Source organism: Scyliorhinus torazame, chromosome 1, assembly GCF_047496885.1.
Source record: "Scyliorhinus torazame isolate Kashiwa2021f chromosome 1, sScyTor2.1, whole genome shotgun sequence".
Lineage (NCBI taxonomy): Eukaryota > Metazoa > Chordata > Chondrichthyes > Carcharhiniformes > Scyliorhinidae > Scyliorhinus > Scyliorhinus torazame.
In genome coordinates this window covers 218,427,654-218,455,316 of record NC_092707.1, presented here as the reverse complement: position 1 = coordinate 218,455,316, position 27,663 = coordinate 218,427,654, and the positions used below count along the sequence as shown (strand labels likewise).

General features: G+C 50.9%; 1 long non-coding RNA gene across 1 annotated transcript in view; it reads right to left on the bottom strand.

Annotated features, from left to right (window-relative positions):
• Positions 1 to 24,790: 24,790 nt before the first annotated feature.
• Positions 24,791 to 27,663, bottom strand: part of LOC140430138 (uncharacterized) — a 143,352-nt gene continuing 140,479 nt past the window's right edge. The window contains exon 3 of the long non-coding RNA XR_011949332.1: positions 24,791 to 26,051. This is a non-coding gene — a long non-coding RNA (uncharacterized lncRNA). The remainder of the gene's footprint in view (positions 26,052 to 27,663) is intronic.

Genomic DNA, 27,663 nt, shown 5'->3' with positions numbered 1-27,663 from the left:
TCTAATCACCAGGACCTTGGCCAGGAGCTTGGCATCCACATTGACCAGGGAGATTGGCCTGTATGACCTTGTCCTACATCAATATCAGCGAGATGGTGGCTTGCGATATCGGCGGCGGCAGGGTCCCTCTGTCCCTTGCCTCATTAAAAACCCTTGTCAGGACCGGTCCCGCTATCTCCGAGAACTTCTTGTAAAACTCTACTGGGTATCCATCTGGCCCCGGGGCTTTCCCCGACTGCATGGCCTTTAGGCCCCCCCATACCTCCTCCGCTCTAATCGGGGCCCCCAGCCCGTCCACTAGTCCCCTGCCTACTTTTGGAAAGTTTAGTCCATCCAGGAACCTTTTCATCTCCTCCGGCTCTTCCGGGGGTTCTGAAGTGAAGCTTACTATAGAAGTCCCGAAATACCTGATTCAGTCCTACCGGGTCCTCCACTCTGCTCCCCTCCCCATCAACCACTCTACTTATTTCCCTGGCCGCCTCCCTCTTCCTGAGTTGCTGCGCTAGCAATCTGCTGGCCTTCTCCCCATGCTCATACATCACTCCCCTCACCTTCCTAAGTTGTTCCACGGCCCTACTCGTGGATAGCACCCCCAGTTCCGCCTGCAATCTCCGTCTCTCCCTGAGTAGCTCCTCCCCCGGGGACCCCGCATGCTCGTCTATCCGGTGAATTTCCCTAACCAATCTGTCCATTTCTGCTCTGTCCGCCCTGACCCTGTGTGCCCGAATTGAGATCAGCTCCTCCCTCACTACTGCCTTCAGCGCCTCCCACAGGGTCGCTGCTGAAACCTCCCCCGTATCGTTCACCTGCAAGTAATTTTGCATACACTTCCGCAGTCTCTCACATATCCCCTCCTCCGACAACAGTCCTACGCCTAACCTCCATTGCGGGTGTTGGTAATTCGCCCCCCCCGACCTGCAGGTCCACCGGGGCATGGTCCGAGATAGTGATTGCCGAGTATTCCGTATTCTTTACCTCCCCTACACAGTCCCTGCTCAAGATTAAAAAAGTCAATCCTAGAATATACTCTGTGAACATGCGAATAAAACGAGTAGCCCCTTCCCGTCGGCTGTCTGGCTCTCCATGGGTCCACAGCCCCATTTGCTCCATGAACCATTTCAACTCCCTTGCCATTGCTGGGAGTCTACCCATTCTGGGACATGACCAGTCCAGCCCCGGGTCAAGGACCGTATTAAAGTCCCCCCCCATTATCAACTTCCGTGAGTCTCGGTCTGGGATTTTCCCCAGCACTCTTTTGATAAAGTCAACGTCGTCCCAGTTCGGCGCATATATGTTCACCAGCACCACTCTTCTCCCCTCCAGCTTGCCCCTTACCATAAGGAATCTGCCCCCGCCATCTGCGACTATGCCCTCCGCCTCAAATTGAACCCGCTTATTCATCATAATTGCTACCCCCCTGGACTTAGAGTCCAAGCCCGAGTGGAAGACCTGGCTGATCCAGCCCCTCCTTAGCCTAGTCTGGTCAGACACTTTCAGATGTGTCTCCTGCAACATAATTACATCCGCCTTCAGAGCGCGCAAGTGCACGAACACACGTACTCTTTTAACTAGCCCATTTAGTCCCCTGACATTCCAGGTGCTCAGCCTGGTTGGGGGGCACAACCACCCCCCCCCCCCCCACCCCCCCACACCCCACCCTCCCCCGCCGGTAAGCCATAACCTTTCTTGGGACCGCCCCCGGCCCATGCGCCGCGCCATTCTTGGCTCGCTTCTTGGCCGCCTCCACCCCCGACCTCCTTTCCATTACGTACTTCAGATCCCCCCCACGTCAGCAAAATAACTCTCCCCCCCCCCCCCAGCAACATCGCCCGATTGTCATGATATTCAAACACACATCACAACACACACATCATGATAGACAGACCAACAGACCAATTAGCACACATAACACGACAGCCAATCACAGACAAGAGAAGACACAGTATAAGACAAGAAACACGACACCTGCTGGCCAGTCCATCTGGAGACAGGACAAGGCCAGGACCTCATTAACAAGACACTCACACCGTCACCACGTGCTGAGTACCAAGTCATATGTGTAAATAACTAGTTGGAATAAAACTGCGTTGTACCAATCGCAACCGTGTTGGTTCGTCTGTACCTCAGAGCACCCAACACCACATGGTACCAGTGAGTAAATCGATACTTACCGGCAAATCTGCCGTCCTGAGCCATGGACACCCACAACAAACCACAGCCGTTGCAAGTCGCTGGGAACCTGGGCACCAACAGGAAGCTCTTCAAGCAGCGATTTGAACTGTTCATGCGAGCCAACGAAAAACAGGGCGCCTCGGACGAAACAAAGATTGCCATGCTCCTCACTACCGCAGGTCAGCACGCCATCGATGTATACAACTCCTTGGTGTTCGTGGAAGGTGAGAACAAATCTAAATATGACACAGTCCTCCTCAAGCTCGACCAGCACTTCAACGTTGAGGTCAATGAAAGCTTTGAGAGGTATATCTTTCAGCAGCGCCTACAAGGTAAGGATGAGCTCTTTCAGTCCTTCCTGACGCACCTCCGCATACTCGCGCAGTCCTGCGGTTACGGCACCACCTCAGAGTCCATGATCCGGGACCAGATCGTTTTTGGCGTTGCCTCCAGTGGCCTACTCCAGCAGCTTCTAAAAATTAACGGCCTGACCTTAGCATCTGCAGTGGAAGCCTGTGTCCTGCATGAAAATGCGACTAGCCGCTATGCCCAATTTCAGGCGACCGAATCGGCACGGACGGGATCCCAAGCGATCGAATCGGCAAGCCAGGCCGCCCACAAGGCCGAACGCATCCAGGCAATCGAGTTTCTCCCGGCCCGCGGCCCGGACGAGGGCGGCCGTTTCGCACGCTTTTTGAGGCCTCCCGCGTTTGTGCGCGCCAAAACCAACGGCAACATTGAGGGACTTGCTGCGCAGGCGCGCCCGACGCAAGACCAAACAGCGCATGCGCAGTGGCGTAACGAACGCCATGACGTCATGACGTGCGGCAACTGTGGAGCTGCACATTTAAAAGGGCAATGTCCTGCAAAAACCCGACAATGCCTACGCTGTGGCAAGATGGGCCACTACGCTGCGTACTGTCGAGCGGCTCAACCTGTGGATCTCCCGCATCTCCGACAACCTCGCAGGAACGTGCGGACCATTCAACCTCCACATTACGACATCCAAACCGATGACACAGATGACCAAGACGCCTTCCGGGTTGCGGTCATTGATGGGAACCGAGTCAACACCATCAATCCGGCTGATGAATGGAGTGCCACCCTGACGGTCAACCGATCGCCGATTACTTTCCGCCTGGACACTGGCACCTCCGCCAACCTCATAGCATGGTCAGCCTTCTACGCCATGAAGGTCAGACCACCAATCCGGCCATCCCGGTGCAGAATGGTCGACTACAACGGGAACGTTATCCCGGCCATGGGATCCTGCCAGCTCCAGTTGACACACTAAACTCACACGGCCACACTCTTGTTCGAGATAGTTGGCTCATCGAAGGACTCCCTGCTGGGCGCACAGGCATGTAAGGCTCTCCACCTTGTGCAACAAATTCTTTCTCTCTCTCCAGACGGCACGTCTGACTTCCCGGATGCAGAGTTCAACGCACAGCTCCAATCGCTCCTCGCACACAACCAGGAGGCATTCGAAGGCATGGGAACACTGCCATACACATACTGAATTCGCCTCAAACCGGACGCCATCCCGGTCGTTCTCGCACCTCGCAGTGTTCCTGCGCCACTTAAAGACCGCCTCAAGCTGCAGCTGCAGGATCTCCAGGACCAAGGGGTCCTATCCAGGGTCATGGAGCCCACGCCATGGGTCAGCTCCATGGTGTGTGTCAAGAAGCCCTCTGGCGAGCTCCGCATCTGTATAGACCCCAAAGACCTCAATAATAACATTATGCGGGAACATTATCCCATACGCAAACGGGAGGAGATCACCAGTGAAATGGCCCAAGCGAAGATATTCACGAAACTGGATGCTTCAAAAGGATTTTGGCAGATCCAACTGGACCCGTCCAGCCAAAAGCTATGTACCTTCAACACCCCTTTCGGCAGATTCTGCTACAACCGGATGCCATTTGGCATCATCTCGGCATCCGAGGTCTTCCACAAAATCATGGAGCAGATGATGGAAGGCATCGAAGGGGTGCGCATATGTGTGGGCGATGTCATCATCTGGTCCACAACTCCGCAGGAGCACATACATCGACTCCAACGCGTTTTTGCCCGCATACGGGAAAACGGCCTGCGCCTCAACCGAGCCAAGTGCGCCTTTGGCCAGACCGAATTGAAGTTCCTGGGGGACCACATCTCCCGGTCAGGGGTCCGTCTGGATGCAGACAAGGTGAGCGCCATCACAGCCATGCTGCAGCCGGCCGACAAGAAGGCTGTCCTACGATTCCTTGGCATGGTCAACGTCCTAGGGAAATTCATTCCCAACCTTGCCTCCCACACAACGATTCTGCGCCACCTCGTCAAAAAATCTACAGAGTTCCAGTGGCAACACACACACCAGCTGGAATGGGAGGAGCTCAAACGCAAACTCACCACGGCACCAGTGTTGGCGTTCTTCGACAGGTCTCGTCCCACCAAAATCTCAACTGATGCCAGCCAATCCGGCATTGGAGCAGTGCTCCTGCAGAGGGATGACACGTCATCATGGGCCCCGGTTGCCTATGCATCGCGGGCTATGACCCCCACAGAGCAGCGCTACGCGCAAATCGAAAAAGAATGCCTGGGCTTGCTAACCAGTTTAGACAAGTTCCACGATTATGTCTATGGTCTTCCACGGTTCACGGTCGAAACTGACCACCGCCCCCAGGTCAGCATAATAAACAAGGACCTGAACGAGATGACCCCTCGCCTCCAGCGCATCGTACTTAAAGTCAGGAGGTACGACTTCCAACTGGTCTACACTCCAGGGAAGGACCTCATCGTGGCGGATGCCCTATCCAGAGCAGTGAGCACGCCGCCAGATGCGGAGGGGTTCGTATGTCAGGTTGAGGCACAGGTGGCCTTGACAGCGGCAAATCTGCCGGCTGACGACTCCAGTCTGGCCCGCATCCGCTGAGAGACAGCGGCCGACCCCCTTTTACAGCGAGTGATGCGCCACATGACGGGAGGATGGCTCAAAGGGCAGTGCCCGCAGTTCTATAATGTACGAGATGACCTAGCCATCATTGATGGGATCCTTCTTAAGCTGGACAGGATTGTCATTCCGCACAGTATGCGCCAGCTGGTTCTCGATCAAATACACGAAGGCCACTTGGGGGTCGAGAAGTGCAGACGGAGGGCCCGAGAGGCGGTATACTGGCCGGGCATCATGACGATATTGCCAACATGGTGATCAACTGTACAACCTGCCAAAGGTTTCAGCCGGCGCAACCTCCTGAGATGCTTCTGCCCCATGAGCTGGTGACATCCCCCTGGGCGAAGGTGGGTGTCGACCTATTTCACGCGCTTGGCATGGACTATGTTATCATCATGGACTACTTCTCCAATTACCCAGAAGTCATACGCCTGCACGATCTGACGTCGTCTGCTGTCATCAGGGCCTGCAAAGACACCTTTGCTCGCCACGGCATTCCGATGACTGTCATAGAACATAGAACAATACAGCGCAGTACAGGCCCTTCGGCCCACGATGTTGCACCGAAACAAAAGCCATCTAACCTACACTATGCCATTATCATCCATATGTTTATCTAATAAACTTTTAAATGCCCTCAATGTTGGCGAGTTCACTACTGTAGCAGGTAGGGCATTCCACGGCCTCACTACTCTTTGCGTAAAGAACCTACCTCTGACCTCTGTCCTATATCTATTACCCCTCAGTTTAAAGTTATGTCCCCTCATACCAGCCATATCCATCCGCGGGAGAAGGCTCTCACTGTCCACCCTATCCAACCCCCTGATCATTTTGTATGCCTCTATTAAGTCTCCTCTTAACCTTCTTCTCTCCAACGAAAACAACCTCAAGTCCATCAGCCTTTCCTCATAAGATTTTCCCTCCATACCAGGCAACATCCTGGTAAATCTCCTCTGCACCCGCTCCAAAGCCTTCACGTCCTTCCTATAATGTGGTGACCAGAACTGTACGCAATACTCCAAATGCGGCCGTACCAGAGTTCTGTACAGCTGCAACATGACCTCCCGACTCCGGAACTCAATCCCTCTACCAATAAAGGCCAACACTCCATAGGCCTTCTTCACAACCCTATCAACCTGGGTGGCAACTTTCAGGGATCTATGTACATGGACACCTAGATCCCTCTGCTCATCCACACTTTCAAGAACTTTACCATTAGCCAAATATTCCGCATTCCTGTTATTCCTTCCAAAGTGAATCACCTCACACTTCTCTACATTAAACTCCATTTGCCACCTCTCAGCCCAGCTCTGCAGCTTATCTATATCCCTCTGTAACCTGCTACATCCTTCCACACTATCGACAACACCACCGACTTTAGTATCATCTGCAAATTTACTCACCCACCCTTCTGCGCCTTCCTGTAGGTCATTGATAAAAATGACAAACAGCAACGGCCCCAGAACAGATCCTTGTGGTACTCCACTTGTGACTGTACTCCATTCTGAACATTTCCCATCAACCACCACCCTCTGTCTTCTTTCAGCTAGCCAATTTCTGATCCACATCTCTAAATCACCCTCAATCCCCAGCCTCCATATTTTTTGCAATAGCCTACCGTGGGGAACCTTATCAAATGCTTTGCTGAAATCCATACACACCACATCAACTGCTCTACCCTCGTCTACCTGTTCAGTCACCTTCTCAAAGAACTCAATAAGGTTTGTGAGGCATGACCTACCCTTCACAAAGCCATGCTGACTATCCCTGATCATATTATTCCTATCTAGGTGATTATAAATCTTGTCTCTTATAATCCCCTCCAAGACTTTACCCACTACAGACGTGAGGCTCACCGGTCTATAGTTGCCGGGGTTGTCTCTGCTCCCCTTTTTGAACAAGGGGACCACATTTGCTGTCCTCCAGTCCTCTGGCACTATTCCTGTAGCCAATGATGACATAAAAATCAAAGCCAAAGGTCCAGCAATCTCTTCCCTGGCCTCCCAGAGAATCCTAGGATAAATCCCATCAGGTCCCGGGGACTTATCTATTTTCAGCCTGTCCAGAATTGCCAACACCTCTTCCCTACGTACCTCAGTGCCATCTATTCTATTAGCCTGGGGCTCAGCATTCTCCTCCACAACATTATCTTTTTCCTGAGTGAATACTGACGAAAAATATTCATTTAGTATCTCGCCTATCTCTTCAGACTCCACACACAATTTCCCATCCCTGTCCTTGACTGGTCCTACTCTTTCCCTAGTCATTCGCTTATTCCTGACATACCTATAGAAAGCTTTTGGGTTTTCCTTGATCCTTCCTGCCAAATACTTCTCATGTCCCCTCCTTGCTCGTCTTAGCTCCCTCTTTAGATCCTTCCCTGCTACCTTGTAACTATCCATCGCCCCAACCGAAACTTCACACTTCATCTTCACATAGGCCTCCTTCTTCCTCTTAACAAGAGATTCCACTTCCTTGGTAAACCACGGTTCCCTCGCTCGACGCCTTCCTCCCTGTCTGACCGGTACATACTTATCAAGAACACGCAGTAGCTGATCCTTGAACAAGCCCCACTTATCCAGTGTGCCCAACACTTGCAGCCTACTTCTCCACCTTATCCCCCCCAAGTCACGTCTAATGGCATCATAATTGCGCTTCCCCCAGCTATAACTCTTGCCCTGCGGTGTATACTTATCCCTTTCCATCATTAACGTAAACGTCACCGAATTGTGGTCACTGTCCCCAAAGTGCTCTCCTACCTCCAAATCCAACACCTGGCCTGGTTCATTCCCCAAAACCAAATCCAACGTGGCCTCGCCTCTTGTTGGCCTGTCAACATATTGTTTCAGGAAACCCTCCTGCACACACTGTACAAAAAACGACCCATCTATTGTACTCGAACTATATCTTTTCCAGTCAATATTTGGAAAGTTAAAGTCTCCCATAATAACTACCCTGTTACTTTCGCTCATATCCAGAATCATCTTCGCCATCCTTTCCTCTACATCCCTAGAACTATTAGGAGGCCTATAAAAAACTCCCAACAGGGTGACCTCTCCTTTCCTGTTTCTAACTTCAGCCCATACTACCTCGGAAGAAGAGGCCACATCTAGCATCCTCTCCGCCACCGTAATACTGCTCTTGACTAGCAGCGCCACACCTCCCCCTCTTTTGCCTCCTTCTCTGAGCTTACTAAAACACCTAAACCCCGGAACCTGCAACATCCATTCCTGTCCCTGCTCTATCCATGTCTCCGAAATGGCCACAACATCGAAGTCCCAGGTACCAACCCATGCTGCCAGTTCCCCTACCTTGTTTCGTATACTCCTGGCATTGAAGTAGTCGGACAATGTCGGACAATGGGCCCTGTTTTGCCAGCCATGAATGGCAGCCTCGTATGGCTTCACACACGTGACGTCCAGCCCTCTGCATCCCCAGTCCAATGGAAAGGCGGAGAAGGGCGTTCACATTGCCAAGCGGCTCCTCTGCAAGGCTGCTGCTGCCGGATCGGACTTTCACCTCGCCCTGCTGGCCTATTGCTCGGCCCCACTAGCCACGGGTCTCTCGCCAGCACAGCTGCTGATGGGTCGCGCCCTCAGAACCACTGTGCCTTCCATCCTGGCACCAACAATTGACCATGCTCCGGTACTGCATAGGATGCAACTGCAGCGCGATCGCCAATCGCGATCGTTGGGTGCAGAGCACCCAACACCACACCGATAACCCCACCCCTGCCATCCACTGGCTGTATGTTATACTATCTCTAATTAACAATGCAAACCCCCACCTCTTTTCCACCCTCCCTAATCTTATTGAAACATCTATAACCAGGAACCTCCAACAACCATTTCTGCCCCTCTTCTATCCAAGTTTCCGTGATGGCCACCACATCGTAGCCCCAAGTACCGATCCATGTCTTAAGTTCACCCACCTTATTCCTGATGATTCTTGCATTGAAGTATGCACACTTCAACCCATCTCCGTGCCTGCAAGTACTCTCCTTTGTCAGTGTTACGTTCCCCTTACCTGCCTCACTACACACTTTGACGTCCTGAACATCGGCTACCTTAGTTGCTGGACGACAAATCCGGTTCCCATTCCCCGGCCAAATTAGTTTAAATGCTCCCGAAGAGTACTAGAAAACCTCCCTCCCAGGATATTGGTGCCCCTCTGGTTCAGATGCAACCCATCCTGCTTGTACAGGTCCCACCTTCCCCAGAATGCGCTCTAATTATTCAAATACCTGAAGCCCTTCCTCCTACACTATTCCTGCAGCCACGTGTTCAACTGCACTGAAGACACAATCCGAGACATCCCTGGCCCTGGCAACATACCTTCCGGGAGTCTCGCTCGCGACCACAGAATCTCCGATCCATTCCCCGAACCATTGGTATCACTATTGCTTCAGGGGCTGTTTAGCACAGGGCTAAATCGCTGGCTTTGAAAGCAGACCAATGCAGGCCAGCAGCATGGTTCAATTCCCGTAACAGCCTCCCCGAACAGGCACCAGAATGTGGCGACTAGGGGCTTTTCACAGTAACTTCATTTGAAGCCTACTTGTGACAATAAGCGATTTTCATTTCATTTCATTTCACTTTCTATTCTCCCCCCTGCCCTTCTGAGCCCCAGAGGCAGACTCAGTGCCAGAGACCTGGCCACTAGGGCCTTCCCCCGGTAGGTCATCACCCCATCAGCATCCAAAATAGTATACTTGTTTTGAACGGGAACGGCCACGAGCGACCCCTGCATTATCTGCCCGTTTGTTTTCTTTCCCCTGACTGTAACCCAGCTACTCTTGCCCTGTACCTTGGGTGTGGTTACCTCCCTGTAACTCTTGTCTATTACCCCCTCTGCCTCCCGGATGATCCGAAGTTCATCCAGCTCCAGTTCCCTAACACGGTCTCTGAGGAGCTGGAGTTGGGTGCATTTCCTGCAGGTATAGTCAGCGGGGACACTGGTGGGACCCCTCACCACCCACATCCTACAGGAGGAGCGTGCAACTGCCCCAGCCTCCATCCCCTCTTACCTTACAGAATATAGCTGCCCTGTGGACAAACTGGAACACCGCCCTCCGGCTGCTCCCAGTCAGCTGCACTCTCTGTAAACTCCTGGCTCCCTTCACGCTCTTTGAGGAAATGTAGGAAATGAAATGAAGGGACCACCTTACTCCCTCCTCACCTAACTCCTTCAGTCACCAAATTCTCACTATAGCACTCAAATGCACCCAAATTCAGCACTTCCTCAGTCACCAAACTCTCACCATAGCACTCAAATGTACCCAAATTCAGCACTCAGTGCAAACGTAGTCAGCACTGTAGCTGGCTCACATTTATGCTGTGGATCTCGCCCCTGAAAACTGGCCTAATCCAATTAACTAATTAACAAGCTCCAGTTGCAAGTAGCTTCAAGTAGAACCTTTGTTTAAAGCTGATTGAAAATTCACCTTCTTCTAAACCAAACAGCAACTAAATAAAAGAAAGACTAGACTTTAGATAAATATGAACCCTTATTATTCCTCAGTCACCAAACTCTCACTATAGCACTCAAATGCACCCAAATTCAGCACTCAGTGTCAGGTGTAGCTGGCGAGGGGAATGCATATTGTGAGTGTCAGGTGTAGCTGGTGAGGGATCCACATTGGGAGTGTCAGGTGTAGCTTGCAAAGGATCCACATTGAGAGTGTCAGGTGTAGATGACGAGGGATCCACATTGAGAGTGTCAGGTGTAGCTGACGAGGGATCCACATTGAGAGAGTCAGGTGTAGCTAACGAGGGATCCACATTGAGAGTGTCAGGTGTAGCTGGCGAGGGATCCACATGGAGAGTGTCAGGTGTAGCTGGCGAGGGATCCACATTGAGAGTGTCAGGTGTACCTGGCGAGGGATCCACATTGAGAGTATCAGGTGTAGCTGGTGAGGGATCCACATTGAGAGTGTCAGGTGTAGCTGGTGAGGGATCACATTGAGAGTGTCAGGTGTAGCTGGTGAGGGATCCACATGGAGAGTGTCAGGTGTTGCTGGCGATGGGGCCATTTTAGCACAGTGGGCTAAACAGCTGGCTTGTAATGCAGAACAATGGCAGCAGCGCAGGTTCAATTCCCGTACCGGCCTCCCCGAACAGGCGCCGGAATGCGGAGACTAGGGGCTTTTCACATTAACTTTTTTGAAGACCGCTTGTGACAATACGTTATTGTTATTATTACTATTATCCAGCTTGAGGGTGTCAGGTGTAGATTGCGAGTTGCTGTTTATCATTTAAACATTAAGCTGATGCCTCATCTCAGATGGACATAGAATCCCTACAGTGCAAAAGTAGGCCATTCAGCCCATCGAGTCTGCACCGTCCCTCTGAAAGAGCACACCATCCAAGCCCACTCCCTCGCCCTATCCCAATAACCCCTTTACCTAACCTGCACATCCCGGGACATGAGGGGCAATTGATCATGGCTAATTCAACTAACCAGCACATCTTTGTACAAAGAACAAAGAACAAAGAAATGACCAGCACAGGAACAGGCCCTTCGGCCCTCCAAGTCCGTGGCGACCATGCTGCCCGACTAAACTACAATCTTCTACACTTCCTGGGTCCGTATCCCTCTATTCCCATCCTATTCATGTATTTGTCAAGATGCCCCTTAAATGTCACTATCGTCCCTGCTTCCACCACCTCCTCTGGTAGCGAGTTCCAGGCACCCACTACGCTCTACGTAAAAAACTTGCCTCGTACATCTACTCTAAACTTTGCACCTCTCACCTTAAACCTATGCCCCCTAGTAATTGACCCCTCTCCCCCGGGGAAAAGCCTCTGACTATCCACTCTGACTATGCCCCTCATAAGTTTGTAGACGTCTATCAGGTCGCCCTTCAACCTCCTTCGTTCCAGTGAGAACAAACCGAGTTTATTCAACCGCTCCTCATAGCTAATGCCCTCCATACCAGGCAACATTCTGGTAAATCTCTTCTGCACCCTCTCTAAAGCCTCCACATCCTTCTGGTAGTGTGGCGACCAGAATTGAACTCCAAGTGTGGCCTAACTAAGGTTCTATACAGCTGCAACATGACTTGCCAATTCTTATACTCAATGCCCCGGCCAATGAAGGCAAGCATGCCATATGCCTTCTTGACTACCTTATCCACCTGTGTTGCCCCTTTCAGTGACCTGTGGACCTGTACCCCTAGATCTCTTTGACTTTCAATACTCTTGAGGGTTCTACCATTCACTGTATATTCCCTACCTGCATTAGACCTTCCAAAATGCATTACCTCACATTTGTCCGGATTAAACTCCATCTGCCATCTCTCCGTCCAAGTCTCCAAACAATCTAAATCCTGCTGTATCCTCTGACAGTCCTCATCGCTATCCGCAATTCCACTAACCTTTGTGTCGTCTGCAAACTTACTAATCAGACCAGTTACATTTTCCTCCAAATCATTTATATATACTACAAAGAGCAAAGGTCCCAGCACTGATCCCTGTGGAACACCACTGGTCACAGCCCTCCAATTAGAAAAGCATCCTTCCATTGCTACTCTCTGCCTTCTATGACCTAGCCAGTTCTGTATCCACCTTGCCAGCTCACCCCTGATCCCGTGTGACTTCACCTTTTGTACTAGTCTACCATGAGGGACATTGTCAAAGGCCTTACTGAAGTCCATATAGACAACATCCACTGCCCTACCTGCATCAATCATCTTAGTGACCTCCTCGAAAAACTCTATCAAGTTAGTGAGACACGACCTCCCCTTCACAAAACCATGCTGCCTCTCACTAATACGTCCATTTGCTTCCAAATGGGAGTAGATCCTGTCTCGAAGAATTCTCTCCAGTAATTTCCCTACCACTGAAGTAAGGCTCACCGGCCTGTAGTTCCCGGGATTATCCTTGCTACCCTTCTTAAACAGAGGAACAACATTGGCTATTCTCCAGTCCTCCGGGACATCACCTGAAGACAGTGAGGATCCAAAGATTTCTGCCAAGGCCTCAGCAATTTCCTCTCCAGCCTCCTTCAGTATTCTGGGGTAGATCCCATCAGGCCCTGGGGACTTATCTACCTTAATATTTTTTTGAGACACCCCAACACCCCGTCTTTTTGGATCTCAATGTGACCCAGGCTATCTACACACTCTTCTCCAGACTCAACATCTACCAATTTCTTTTCTTTGGTGAATACTGATACAAAGTATTCATTTAGTACCTCGCCCATTTCCTCTGGCTCCACACATAGATTCCCTCGCCTGCCCTTCAGTGGGCCAGCCCTTTCCCTGGCTACCCTCTTGCTTTTTATGTACGTGTAAAAACCCTTGGGATTTTCCTTAACCCTATTTGCCAATGACTTTTCGTGACCCCTTCTAGCCCTCCTGACTCCTTGCTTAAGTTCCTTCCGACTTTCCTCATATTCCACACAGGCTTCGTCTGTTCCCAGCCTTTTAGCCCTGACAAATGCCTCCTTTTTCTTTTTGACGAGGCCTACAAGATCTCTCGTTATCCAAGGTTCCCGAAAATTGCCGTATTTATCCTTCTTCCTCACAGGAACATGCCGGTCCTGAATTCCTTTCAACTGACACTTGAAAGCCTCCCACATGTCAGGTGTTGATTTGCCCTCAAACGTCCGCCCCCAATCTATGTTCTTCAGTTCCTGCCTAATATTGTTATGATTAACCTTCCCCCAATTTAGCATATTCATCCTAGGACCACTCTTATCCTTGTCCACCAGCACTTTAAAACTTACTGAATTGTGGTCACTGTTCCCGAAATGCTCCTCTACTGAAACATCTACCACCTGGCCGGGCTCATTCCCCAATACCAGGTCCAGTACCGCCCCTTCCCTAGTTGGACTGTCCACATATTGTTTTAAGAAGCCCTCCTGGATGCTCCTTACAAACTCCGCCCCGTCTAAGCCCCTGGCACTAAGTGAGTCCCAGTCAATATTGGGGAAGTTGAAGTCTCCCATCACCACAACCCTGTTGTTTTTACTCTTTTCCAAAATCTGTCTACCTATCTGCTCCTCTATCTCCCACTGGCTGTTGGGAGGCCTGTAGTAAACCCCCAACATTGTGACTGCACGCTTCTTATTCCTGGTCTCTACCCATATAGCCTCACTGCCCTCTGAGGTGTCCTCCCACAGTACAGCTGTGATATTCTCCCTAACCAGTAGCGCAACTCCGCCACCCCTTTTACATCCCCCTCTATTCCGCCTGAAACATCTAAATCCAGGAACGTTTAGCTGCCAATCCTGCCCTTCCCTCAACCAGGTCTCTGTAATGGCAACAACATCATAGTTCCAAGTACTAATCCAAGCTCTAAGTTCATCTGCCCTACCCATAATACTTCTTGCATTAAAACATATGCACTTCAGGCCACCAGACCCGCTGTGTTCAGCAACTTCTCCCTGTCTGCTCTGCCTCAGAGCCCCACTGTCCCTATTCCCTAGTTCTCCCTCAATGCTCTCACCTTCTGACCTATTGCTCCCGTGCCCACCCCCCTGCCATACTAGTTTAAACCCTCCCGTGTGACACTAGCAAACCTCACGGCCAGGATATTTATGCCTCTCCAGTTTAGATGCAACCCGTCCTTCTTATATAGGTCACACCTGCCCCGGAAGAGCTCCCAGTGGTCCAATTAATGAAAACCCTTCCTCCTACACCAGCTGTTTAGCCACGTGTTTAGCTGCTCTATCGTCCTATTTCTGGCCTCACTGGAACGTGGAACAGGGAGTAATCCCGAGTTTACAACCCTAGAGGTCCTGTCCTTTAACCTTCTGCCTAGCTCCCTGAACTCCTGTTGCAGGACCTCATGCCCCTTCCTGCCTATGTCGTTAGTACCAATATGTACAATGACCTCTGCCTGTTTGCCCTCCCCCTTCAGGATGCCCTCTACCCGTTCGGAGACATCCTGGACCCTGGCACCAGGGAGGCAACATACCATCCTGGAGTCTCTTTCACATCCACAGAAGCGCCTATCTGTGCCCCTGACTATAGAGTCCCCTATTACTATTGCTCTTCTGCGCTTTGACCCTCCCTTCTGAACATCAGAGCCAGCCGTGGTGCCACTGCTCTGGCTGCTGCTGTTTTCCCCTGATAGGCTATCCCCCCCGACAGTATCCAAAGGGGTATACCTGTTCGAGAGGGGGACAACCACAGGGGATTCCTGCACTGACTGCCTGCCCTTTCTGGTGGTCACCCATTTCTCTGCCTGCACCTTGGGTGTGACCACATTTATATAACTGCGATCTATGACGCTTTCCGCCACCTGCATGCTCCTAAGTGCATCCAATTGCTGCTCCAACCGAACCATGCGGTCTGTGAGGAGCTCCAGTTGGGTGCACTTTTTGCAGATGAAGCCATCCGGGACGCTGGAAGCCTCCCAGACCTGCCACATCTCACAGTCAGAGCACTGCACCCCTCTAACTGACATTGCGTCAATTAATTAAAATTAAAAGTTTAAAATTTTTTTTTAATATATATATATTTTTTAAGTTACTGCTAACTATCTGTTTCCTAGCACTAGATTTCTAATATAAATGCGAAAGCTAAATATAGTACTCTCCGATCTCTGGCTTAGATACCCCTCTAAATTATAATGAAGTAATTATGTTTAATTAGTTACCAATGCTTAATTTTTTTAATTTAGTGTAGATTCCCAACCAGCCACTCAGGTCACAGCTTTTCTGTGATGTCACTTCAGTTTCCCCCCGACACACACAATTTAAAAAAGGTATAAAAGTAAAAATGAGTAAAAATCACTTACTTACCTTCTTACCTTCTGAGTGTCTTAGATGTTCTCAGGTTCTCTCCCTGACAGAGACTGCTCCTCCTCCGAGGAGGAGGACTTGTACTTTGGGAGGAAACCGGAGCACCCGGAGTAAACCCACACAGACACTGGGAGAGAGTGCAAACTCCACACAAAGAGTTACCAGGGATTGTATGATTCTAAAATGGAAGAAGGGCAATGGGGTTTCTCCTCAGCATCCTGGCCAGTAATTATCCTGCAGCTAATGTCACCTAAAACAAATTATCAGGTCATCAACATATTGCTGTTTGCAAAATCTTGCATCTTAAATACTGAGTTGCCCACATTACTTTCTCTCATCATCTTTGTCCACTGTCTCGGCTTTGGCACGGTGACCACACCATCCTCCTCCAACACCTCTCCACTCTCATCCCACTTCAAGCGACTTTTCTTCCATTCTTATCTCTCTCATCATAGCTAGAGAATCATTTGCAATAAGGTTTCTCTTCCAGTTCTTGCACCGTTACCTCTGGTATCACTTCCTTGGCTCGCTCCTATTTCTGATCTGAACACTGTCCCTCAGTCACACCATCCAAACGCACAGTGATAGTCTTCACTCGTACACGGATGACACCCAACTCTATCTCACCAGCACCTCTCTCGACTCCTCCACTGGTGCTTAACTATCACACTGCGCATCCAACATCCAGTACTGGATGGGCAGGAATTTACTTCAGTTAGATATTGCGGAGACTAAAGCTATTGTTTTCAGTCCCCTCCCCAAACTCTGTTCCAAAGAAGAACAAAGAACAAAGAAAAGTACAGCACAGGAACAGGCCCTTCGGCCCTCCAAGCCCGTGCCGACAATGCTGCTTGTCTAACTTAAACCCTTTTACACTCCGGGGTCCGTATCCCTCTATTCCCATCCGATTCATGTATTTGTCAAGATTCCCCTTAAATGTCACTATCGTCCCTGCTTCCACCACCTCCTCCGGCAGCGAGTTCCAGGTACCCACTAAAAACTTTCCTCGCACTTCTCCTCTAAACTTTGCTCCTCGCACCTTAAACCTATGCCCCCTAGTAATTGACTCTTCCACCCTGGGAAACAGCTTCTGACTATTCACTCTGTCCATGCCCTTCAGAATTTTGTAGATTCCAGTGAGAACAAAATGAGTTTATCCAACCTCTCCTCATAGCTAATACCCTCAATACCAGGGCAACATTCTGGTAAACCTCTTCTGTACCCTCTCCAAAGCTTCCATATCCTTCTGGTACTGTGGCAACCAGAATTGTACGCAATATTCCAAATGTGGCCTAACTAAGATTCTGTACAGCGGCAGCATGACTTATGAATTTTTGTATTCAATGCCACTGCCAATCAATGCAAGTAAGCCGTATGCTGTGACCTGTGGACCTGTACACCCAGATCCCTCTGCCTGTCAATACACTTAAGGGTTCTGCCATTTACTGCATCATTTCCACCTGTACTAGACCTTCCAAAATGCATTACCTCACATTTGTCCAGATTAAACTCCATCTGCCATCTCTCCGCTCAAGTCTCCAACCAATCTAAATCCTGCTGTATCCTCTGACAGTCCTTTTCATTATCCGCAACTCCACCAATCTTTGTGTCGACCACAAACTTACTAATCAGACCAGTTACATTTTCTTCCAAAATCAGTTATATATACCACAAAAGCCAAAGGTCCCAGCACTGATCCCTGCGGAACACCGCTAGTCACAGTCCTCCAATCAGAAAAGCACCCTTCCACCTCCACCCTCTGTCTTCTATGACCTAGCAAGCTCTGTATCCATCTTGCCAGCTCACCTCTGATCCCATGTGACTTCACCTTCTGTACCAGTCTGCCATGAGGCACCTTATCAAAGGCCTTACTGAAGTCCATATAGACAACATCCACTGTCCTACCTGCATCAATCATCTTCGTCACATCCTCGATAAACCAGATCAGGTTAGTGAATCACGAACTCCCCTTCCCTTGTTACCAACTCCATCCCGTTCCCTGGCAACAGTCTAAAGTCAAATCTGTTTGTTCACAATCTTGGTGTCACATTTGACCCCAAGATGAGCTTCCGATCTCATATTCACGCCATCACTGAAATCGCCATTTTCCACCTCTGTAACATTGTCTGACTTTGCCCCTGCCTCAGTTCATCTGCTGATGGAACTGTCATCCATTCCTTTGCTAGCACCAGAATCAACTAATCCCACACATTCCTGGCTAGTCTCCCACATTCTACTCCATAAACTTAACATCATCCAAAACTCAGTTTCCCATGACTTATATCCCATGACAAGTCCTGTTCCCCTATCACCTTGTGCTCGCTAACATACAGTGGCTTCTGATCAAACAACACCTTTTGATTTAGCATGGTGGTTAGCACAATTGCTTCACAGCTGCAGGGTCCCAGGTTCGATTCCCGGCTTGGTTCACTGTCTGTGCGGAGTCTGCACGTTCTCCCCGTGTGTGCGTGAGTTTCCTCCGGGTGCTCCGGTTTCCTCCCACAGTCCAAAGATGTGCAGGTTAGGTGGATTGGCCATGCTAAATTGCCCTTAGTGTTGGGTGGGGTAACTGGGTTGTGGGGATTGGGTGGAGATGTGGGCTTGGGTAGGGTGCTCTTTCCGGGAGCCGGTGCAGACTCGATGGGCCGAATGGCCTCCTTCTGCACTGTAAATTCTATGATATTCTATGATTTTGAAACTCTCCTGTGCCTTGTCCCTCCCTATCTCTGTAATCTCCTCCAGCCCCACAACCCTTCGGGATCTCTTTGATCCTCTAATTCCAGTCTCTTGAGCATCCCCAATTTTAATCACTCCACTATTTGCTGCTATGCCTTCAGCTGTCTGGACCCTTAAGCTCTGGAATTCCCTCCCAACACCTTTCTGTCTCAACTTCGCTTTTTCCTTTTACAGACACTTCTGGAATTTATCTCATCTGAGACCTGGTGGGCCATAACTTCTGATGGATCGGCAATTAAGTTGGATTGCCTCTCCACTCATAATTACTGACTTGGAAATCCAGGCAATCCTATCTTGCCCGACCCTCCACCTCAGGCCAGGTTAGGTCCATGTAGTAGCAGACTTCCAGGGCCTACAGTTGAAAGCAACATAGTAGTCAGGCCTGGGGGAGCCTTGCTGGGTGGTTATTGGGCAGGCTGGGGAGTCTATGGGGGTTTGGGGGGTGGCCCATGGGCATTTGGGAATAGTCGGGGAACCCTTGGGAATTCTTCTAACCACTTCTGGGTCACTATTACTGTGACACAGCTGGAACCATCTGGAGCTTATGTGCAGGAAGTTTGAGTTTCCCGGATAATTGTCGTGCAATCCTTACCTGGGAATTCCCTCGGGCCATTCCCCAGTGCATGTTGGGGTATCCCTAAAGATATATTGCCCAGAGCTCGGACATTATGGCCCATAATCTCCTGATGTAACTCAATTATAAATTTTGTTTTGTAATGCTCCTGTGGGATTCTAGGCAGACTCCAGATTCCTGACGTGAGGAGTTTAACCAGGTTACAGGCTCCAAAGTAAAGAATTAATCTCAGTTGATAAATGGAGTGGCTGGAAAGTGGCGAGTGGGTGTAGGTAGATCAGTCAGGATTGTATTGAAATGCTTGAGGGGCTAAATGGTAAACTCCATATCTTCTGATGTTCATAACAGATTAACCTCTTTCAGTTTTTGGTTATCTATTTAATCCTCCCTCATTAGGTACAACATTCTCAGTACGCACATTGCTCAAGCTTACAGCTACGATTGTAATCTTGCGGCTAGATTCTCAGCTTTACAACGTCGGCAAACCATTTCTACCAGGAGTGATAGGCTGAAATGCTGAGTAAATTGATGGACACAGTCGATTGGAAATGGGGAATTTCTCTGCACCTGGATGAAGTCTGAATTGAGACTGCTTACCCGTCTCCCAACCTCTTTTCCAGCATCAAAATCCTAAACACAAATATCTTAATTCTGTATAATTCAGTTATTGGAAGAGTGCATTGTTGCAATGAAGGGAATCACAGGAACTGGCAAATTGATAAAGCAGCCTCCCTTTTCCAGGGAGGCACAATAAAGCCAAGCTGATTGTATCAGAGGCCAGTTTTACATTGCTTCTCCACTCCCCCATAGAACTTTCTCAGGATTCAAGGGCCTCCAATTAAAGGGTGAACAGAACAAATGATTAATGACAAGAATCTTCCTGTTCCACGTTTTTGGCATATTTTCTGGCCTGTCTGATTCACCTCCCCCACTGCACACTGAGTACCGCATACGCACTCAGAGCCAGGACTAGATTCTAACTGGAGGAGAGGAGAGGCCTGTGTGAGGTGCTGATGGGGGCTTTCTTCCTCTGATTTGACTTCTCTGCCGATGAGCAACTTTGAAAAACTGAGATCAACATATTGGGACAATGTGGCTACAGCCTGATGCCACACAACTGTGTGCTCTGTATTCATGTTTGTTTCTACTTGGAACAAGGTCACTTTAAGAGTCTAATCACATGACAATTTGATGACATCATCGGCTGTTTAAGAGGGCAAATGGACAGCCTATCCTGTCAGTCTGTAAAGTGTGAAAGGTTCAGAGTGTATGTGTGGTGAACCACTGTATTAGGGGATGTAAGGTAGGACCTGCACTACAGGTTCGCCGGTAGCCCCTGCTGGCTGGCTCCGCCCACTAAGAACTGTATAAATATGCGTGACCTCCAGTGCCCTGCCATTTCACCAGCTGCAGCAGGAGGCCACGCATCTGACTGCAATAAAGCCACAGTTGTACCCAATCTGCGTCTTTGTGCAATTGATTGCGCATCAATTTATTACAGTCAGATTTTACACAGAATTGATATCAGAATCAAACCAGATCGCCTGCAGCTGGATCCGCACTCGCCCGACGCCAGAAAAGACTTTACTAGCATGTTTTGAGGCCTATATCAACGCTGTGGACACCGCGCCAACGCAGGCTCAGAAGATAAACGTCCTGTACTCCAGACTGAGCTCCGGAGTGTTCTCGTTGATCCAAGACGCCACAAATTATGCGAAAGCAATGGAATTCCTTAAAGAACACTATGCTCAGAAGGCGAACACGCTCTTCGCCAGGCATGTACTCACCACACGCTCGCAACTACCTGGTGAGTCCATCGAAGACTTCTGGCGCCCCCTAATTCCACTCGTCTGGGACTGTGACTGTCAGGCCGTTACGGCCGCTGAACACGCAAACCTCCTCATGCGCGATGCTTTCGTGACGGGGATTGCCTCGGACCGCATCTGAGAACGATTACTGGAAGGGGCCATGCTCGAACTGGCGGAGACGAAAACCTTGGCACTCTCCATGACGGTCGCATCCCATAATGCACAATCTTACCCCCCCCCCCCCCCCCCACCCCCCGCCGTGCTGCCCACCCTTCTACCCCTTCCTACCCCTCCTGGACCCCACCGACGACCTTGTCAGCCGGGGCCCTGCCTTCCAAATACGCCTGTGCCGCACGCCGATCCGCGCACCCCGGGGGTCCCCGCTGCTACTTCTGCAGTCAGCAAAAGCACCCCTGCTAACACTGCCAACCCGCACTGCCGTTTGTAAATCCTGCAGTAAGAAGTGCCACTTCGCAGCTGTGTGCCAGGCCCGCGCAGTCGCTGAGATCACGCCCGCTATCGCCCCCTCCCCCACGCCAAACGCACAATGGGAGCCGCCATCTTCTCCTCCCGGGGCCACGTGCGCCCCATGGGCGCCGTCATCTTGTCCCGGCCCCGCAATGTGCGCACCATGGGCGCCGCCATTTTGTCCGCCACAGGGTCTCCGGACATCCCGAGATCGGAACTGCGCACGCTCGCCACCTGAAGCATCCGACGACTACCCGCAGCTCGCTTCGGCGACGCTGGATCAATCTCGCCCGCACAACCTGGCCACCGCGTCGACGACGGTGAAAATCAACAGCCACACGACCTCGTGCCTGCTGGACTCCGGGAGCACCGAAAGCTTCGTACACCCAGATACGGTAAGGCGCTGCTCCCTCACGGTCCATCCTAGGATCTCCCTAGCCTCCGGATCCCACTCCGTCCCGATCCGAGGCTTCTGTACAGTCACCCTCACTGTCCAGGGCGTAGAATTTAGTAACTTCCGCCTCTATGTCCTTCCTAATCTCTGCGCTGCACTCCTGTTGGGCCTGGACGTCCAGTGCAATCTCCAGAGCCTCACCCTCAAATTCGGCGGGCCCTTACCCCCCCCTTACCATTTGCGGCCTCGATCACCCCTCCCCTTTTGCCAATTTAACTGCGGATTGCAAGCCCGTTGCCACCAGGAGCAGACGGTACAGCACCCAGGACAAGACCTTCATCAAGTCCGAAGCCCAGCGGCTGCTTAAGGAGGGTATGATCGAGGCCAGCAACAGCCCCTGGACAGCCCAAGTGGTAGTGGTTAAAACTGGGGAGAAACACGTGGACTACAGCCATACCATCAATCGGTACACGCAGCTCGACGTGTACCCCCTCCCAAGCATATCTGATATGGTCAAGCAGTACAAGGTCTTCTCAACAATTGACCTGAAATCCGCCTACCACCAGCTCCCCATCCAGAAGTCGGACCGGCCATACACTGCCTTTGAGGCGGACGGTCGCCTCTACCATTTCCTTAGGGTCCCTTTCGGCGTCACAAATGGGGTCTCGGTCTTCCAAAGGGAGTTGGACCGAATGGTCGACCAGTACGGTTTGCGGGCCACCTTTCCATACTTAGATAATGTCACCATCTGCGGCCATGACCAGCAGGACCACGATACCAACCTCGATAAATTCCTCCGCACTGCCACTCCTCTCAACCTGACCTATAACAAAGAGAAGTGTGTGTTCAGCACGACCCGGTTAGCCATTCTCGGCTATGTAGTCCAAAACGGACTTCTGGGGCCCGACCGCATGCGCCCCCTCATGGAGCTTCCCCTCCCCCACTGCCCCAAGGCCCTCAAATGCTGCCTGGGGTTCTTTTCCTACTACGCCCAGTGGGTCCCAAACTATGCAGACAAGGCCCGCCCACTCATTCAGTCCACCCAATTCCCTCTCACGGCCGAAGCACAACACGCTTTCGCCCGCATCAAAGCAGACATCGCCAAGGCCGGGATGCGCGCAGTGGATGAGTCACTGCCTGTCCAAGTAGAAAGCGACGCTTCAGACGTCGCCCTTGCCGCCACTCTAAACCAGGCAGGCAGACCCGTGGCATTCTTTTCCCGCACCATTCATGCCTCTGAAATTTGACACTCATCCGTCGAAAAGGAGGCCCAAGCTATCGTTGAAGCTGTGCGGCATTGGAGGCATTACATGGCCAGTAAGAGATTCACTTTCCTTACAGACCAATGCTCGGTAGCCTTCATGTTCAATAACACACAGCGGGGCAAGATCAAAAATGATAAAATCTTGCGGTGGAGAATCGAGCTCTCCACCTATAATTACGAGATTTTGTATCGCCCCGGTAAACTCATCGAGCCCCCAGAGGCCCTCTCCCGAGGTACATGTGCCAGCGCACAAGTGGACCAACTTCAGGCCCTACACGACAGCCTTTGTCACCTGGGGATCACTCGATTGTACCATCTGGTCAAAGCTCGCAATCTTCCCTACTCCATCGAGGAAGTAAAGACAGTCACCAGGGACTGCCAGGTCTGTGCGGAGTGCAAGCCGCACTTCTACCGGCCAGGCCGTGCGCACCTGGTGAAGGCTTCCCACCCCTTTGAACACCTCAGCGTGGATTTCAAAGGGCTCCTCCCCTCCGCCGACCGTAACACGAACATTCTCAGTGTGGTCGATGAGTACTCCAATTCCCCTTCGCCATCCCATGCCCCGATATGACGTCTGCCACCGTCATCAAACCCCTCAACGCCATCTTCGCTCTGTTCGGTTTCCCCGCTTACATCCACAGTGACAGGGGATCCTCATTCATGAGCGATGAGCTGCATCAGTTCCTGCTCAGCAGGGGTATAGCCTCCAGCAGGACGACCAGCTATAACACCCGGGGAAACGGGCAAGTAGAACGGGAGAATGGAACGGTTTGGAGGGCCATCCAGCTGGCCCTACGGTCCAGGAACCTCCCAGCCTCTCGCTGGCAGGAGGTCCTCTCTGACACTCTACACTCCATCCTGTCACTATTGTGCACCGCCACTAATAACACACCCCATGAACGTGTTTTTACCTTCCCCAGGAAGTCCACATCCGGGGTGTCGCTCCCGACCTGGCTCGCAGCTCCAGAACCAGTCCTTCTCCATAGGCACGTCCGACTCCACAAGGCGGACCCCTTGGTGGACAGGGTTCACCTGCTCCACGCCAACCCTCAATATGCCTACGTTGAGTTCCCCGATGGCCGCCAAGATACTGTCTCACTCAGGGACCTGGCACCGTCAGGTTCCACCCCAACACACTCCCCACCCATGCACGCCCCCCACCTCCACCCCCCCCCCCCCTCCCAATGCGCCGCCAGCACTGTCCCCACCAGACCCCCCCCCCCCCCCCCTTTATGCACAAGAGGACGAAGAGGACTTCGGCAAGCTCCCGGAGTTCCCCGATGACTGGCCAGCATCAGCATCGCCACCACCGCCATCGGTGCCACCTCCACCACCGCCAGCACCGACTTCGCCACCACTGTTACGCCGATCCCAACGAAGCACCAAAGCACCGGACGGGCTGAACCTTTGACGGATTCCGGACTGTCATCGTGGACTTTTTCTTTTTTTTCTTAACACTGTACATAATTGCATTATTTGTATATAGATTCACATCACCCCCGCCGGACTCATTTTTAACAAGGGGTTCTTGCTAACTTTTGGTTGGCTTTTAATTTGGCTGTATTTAATCACGTTTGCTCAAGAGCCGCCAGGTATCTTTCGACACCGCCACAAGTTTAAGAACCGAATACTGATCAATGACTCGATACACCAGTTAGTAAGTTCAAAAGCAATGCTCATTTATTTACACACAGTCAAATCTACTCATGCATAAACTCTACAAACTAAACTATCACTATTACTAAAGCCTATACATAGCTTCGGGTGCCCACTCAGTCAGAGGAACAATGGCCGTTGCTCGGTTCTGAGGCTGCTGGGTTGAGCTGTTTACAGGGTAGCAACTAGGAGCGTCTATCTCGTAGCGTGCGTTGACTTGGAACTTACTTGGTCTGTTGTAGCTGCTAGGCTGGTCTCTCTCTTCACTGAGAGCCAAAGCCAAAGGAGAAAGATTCTCCCTTGGGGGATACTTTTTATACCCGAACGCAGCATGGTAGCATAGTGATTAGCACAATTGCTTCACAGCTCCAGGGTCTCAGGTTCGATTCCCGGCTTGGGTCACCGTCTGTACGGAGTCTGCACGTTCTTCCCGTGTGTGCGTGGGTTTCCTCCGGGTGCTCCGGTTTCCTCCCACAGTCCAAAGATGTGCAGGTTAGGTGGATTGGCCATGATAAATTGCCCTTAGTGTCCAAAATTGCCCTTAGTGTTGGGTGGGGTTACTGGGTTATGGGGATAGGGTGGAGCTGTGCAGCTGGGTAGGGTGCTCTTTCCAAGAGCCGGTGCAGACTTGATGGGCCGAATGGCCTCCTTCTGCACTGTAAATTTATGATAATCTATGAACAGGGTTTCGCGCTCTTTTGGGCCTTTCCCAGTCATCGATATAGATTTTCCCCCAATAGAGGGGTGGTTCCCTGATCGCTGGGCGTCTCCTGGTGACTGTCAGTCTGCTTTGTCTTAGCTTCTTCTGGCGCCGGGGAGTCTGTCCTAACATTGTGTATCTAAATGTTTCCCTTTTGTCCCCAACAAAATGGATGCTCTTTAATCCGTCCCAATGGGTTCGGGGGTCTGGATGAAATCCAAAAATGGGGGACCTAAATCTGTATACCGGGGTGCGAGAGCGTTATGCTCTGTTTCGCCATTTCCTGACTCTAAACGTTTGCACGACACTGCAAAGTATCGCCAGCACTAAGAGTGCTTCGACTACATATGAGAGTGAGTACCAGGTGATAAACTTATCACAGCAGGTCGGGGTATTGCTAGCTGTCGCTGGGCTAGTTATCTCAGGGTTCCGTGTATTACAGGGGTGAGAATCATTTACCGTTTGTGTGGTAGGGGTCAGGGGGATAGCGTCCGCGCGCAACTGAAGGGATCCCGCTAAGGTCCATGTGAACACAAAGGCTGTCTTCATCTTTGTCGGACTTCTTTGTCTTCCTCTGTGGTTCCTGGGTTTCTGAGTTCTGTGAACACAAGCATAATTTCTGTTATTATCTTGTTTAAGATCTCGTATGTCTGTCCGCCTGTCCTTTACTGCCAATTTCCCTTTATAATTGCTCACCATCTGTGACTCCCTCCTTTTTTGTTTAAACCAAATATTTGGACAAGACATCTAAGAAAATACTGCCGTACTGCGAGCCATCTCGCAGCCCGTGAGGTTTACCATCCCAATGTTTGAGGATGTAAATAGCATAGGGAAGCAACCTAAGGGTTGCCAAAACCAAACAAAAGGATTTTGAATGTAACGAGCCAAAATGGGGTGCGTATGGGCCGTGGCGGGTAAGAAATGGGTGGAATCCCCGGGTAGGACGGTGATCAATGCCGTATGTGCTCTACCCGAGCATAGCTGACCAGAGGGGGATCCTCAGGCAGGGCAGGGACCAATGCCGTTTCTCCGCTGCCTGAGCAACCGGCAAGAACAGGTGAGAATGTGGTCGTCGTGGGGGGCTGCCTCTCGAATTAGGAGGGCAACTATGAGTCGGGTTCTGCCGACAGACTAGTTCCTCTGAACTATTGTCTGGGACAAACTTGTTCCAACAGCCATTGGCCGTCAAAGCCATTGGTGACGTGGGGTCGTGAAAAACTTTCCAAGTTTACACACAACATTTAGCGATAACACTTACGAACAAACATTCAACAAACATGGTGCAGGTTCCATCAGAAAGGACACCGTATTTCTCCATCGGTTCCTTTTTCTGCATCATCTGGACACCTCAGTGCTCAATAGCGAACAGGGTCGCAAAGAGATTCGTTTGGTGGGAGTCAGACTCTAAGTCATCATCTTCTCCCGGCTGCCAAACTCTTGTCTGTAGTAATCGTGCTAAAGCTGCTTGGGGCGAATTGGGGTCCATCTCATCATTCCGGATTAGCCTGAATGAATTGTCTCGGTGCCAGAATCGTGTGTCGAGGTTGGAGCTGCTATGCTTCAATCCGAAATCGTCGGGCGGTGGGTCTGGGTCAGGGGCTTTGATACAGGTGATTTCAAATGGGTCGGTATAATCATGCTCAGATTCACTGGGAGTGGGGCCTGGTGCAGGGGTGTAGTTGTAACGTGGTGTGCTGTGGCTATCGTCGTCATGATCGCTATCACTGTCGCTGCTGGTTGAGCGAAGGGAGAGGCGGAGTCGTGCCTCTGGGGGTGGAGTTGAAGTCGTGTCTGAGGGCGGGCTGGAGTGGTTGGGGGAGGGTAGGAATACGTCATCTGTGGGCGGGGCGTGATCATCTGCTGCTGCGAGCAGGATGTGGTGTGTGTGGTTATTCTGTGAGCCATAAGCCTTGAGCTGGTTTATATGAAACCACACAGACTTATCATTGGGATAGGTTATTTTGTATACTGAGGGGCTGACTTTGTCCGAAATGGAGTACAGTCCGGAACATTTTGGGGAGAGGAATGAACTGGGGTTGTAAAGGGAAAGCATAACTTGTTGCCCTACTGTAAACTCAGTGGTGTGTACTGTTTTGTCGAACCAGGCCTTGCTCTGTTTCTCCCTGGTTCCAAGTCTCACTGCTGCGGCGAGTTGGGCTGCCTTTATGTTCTGTACCAGTTGTGTAACCGCGTTTTCATGTGTGAGGGCT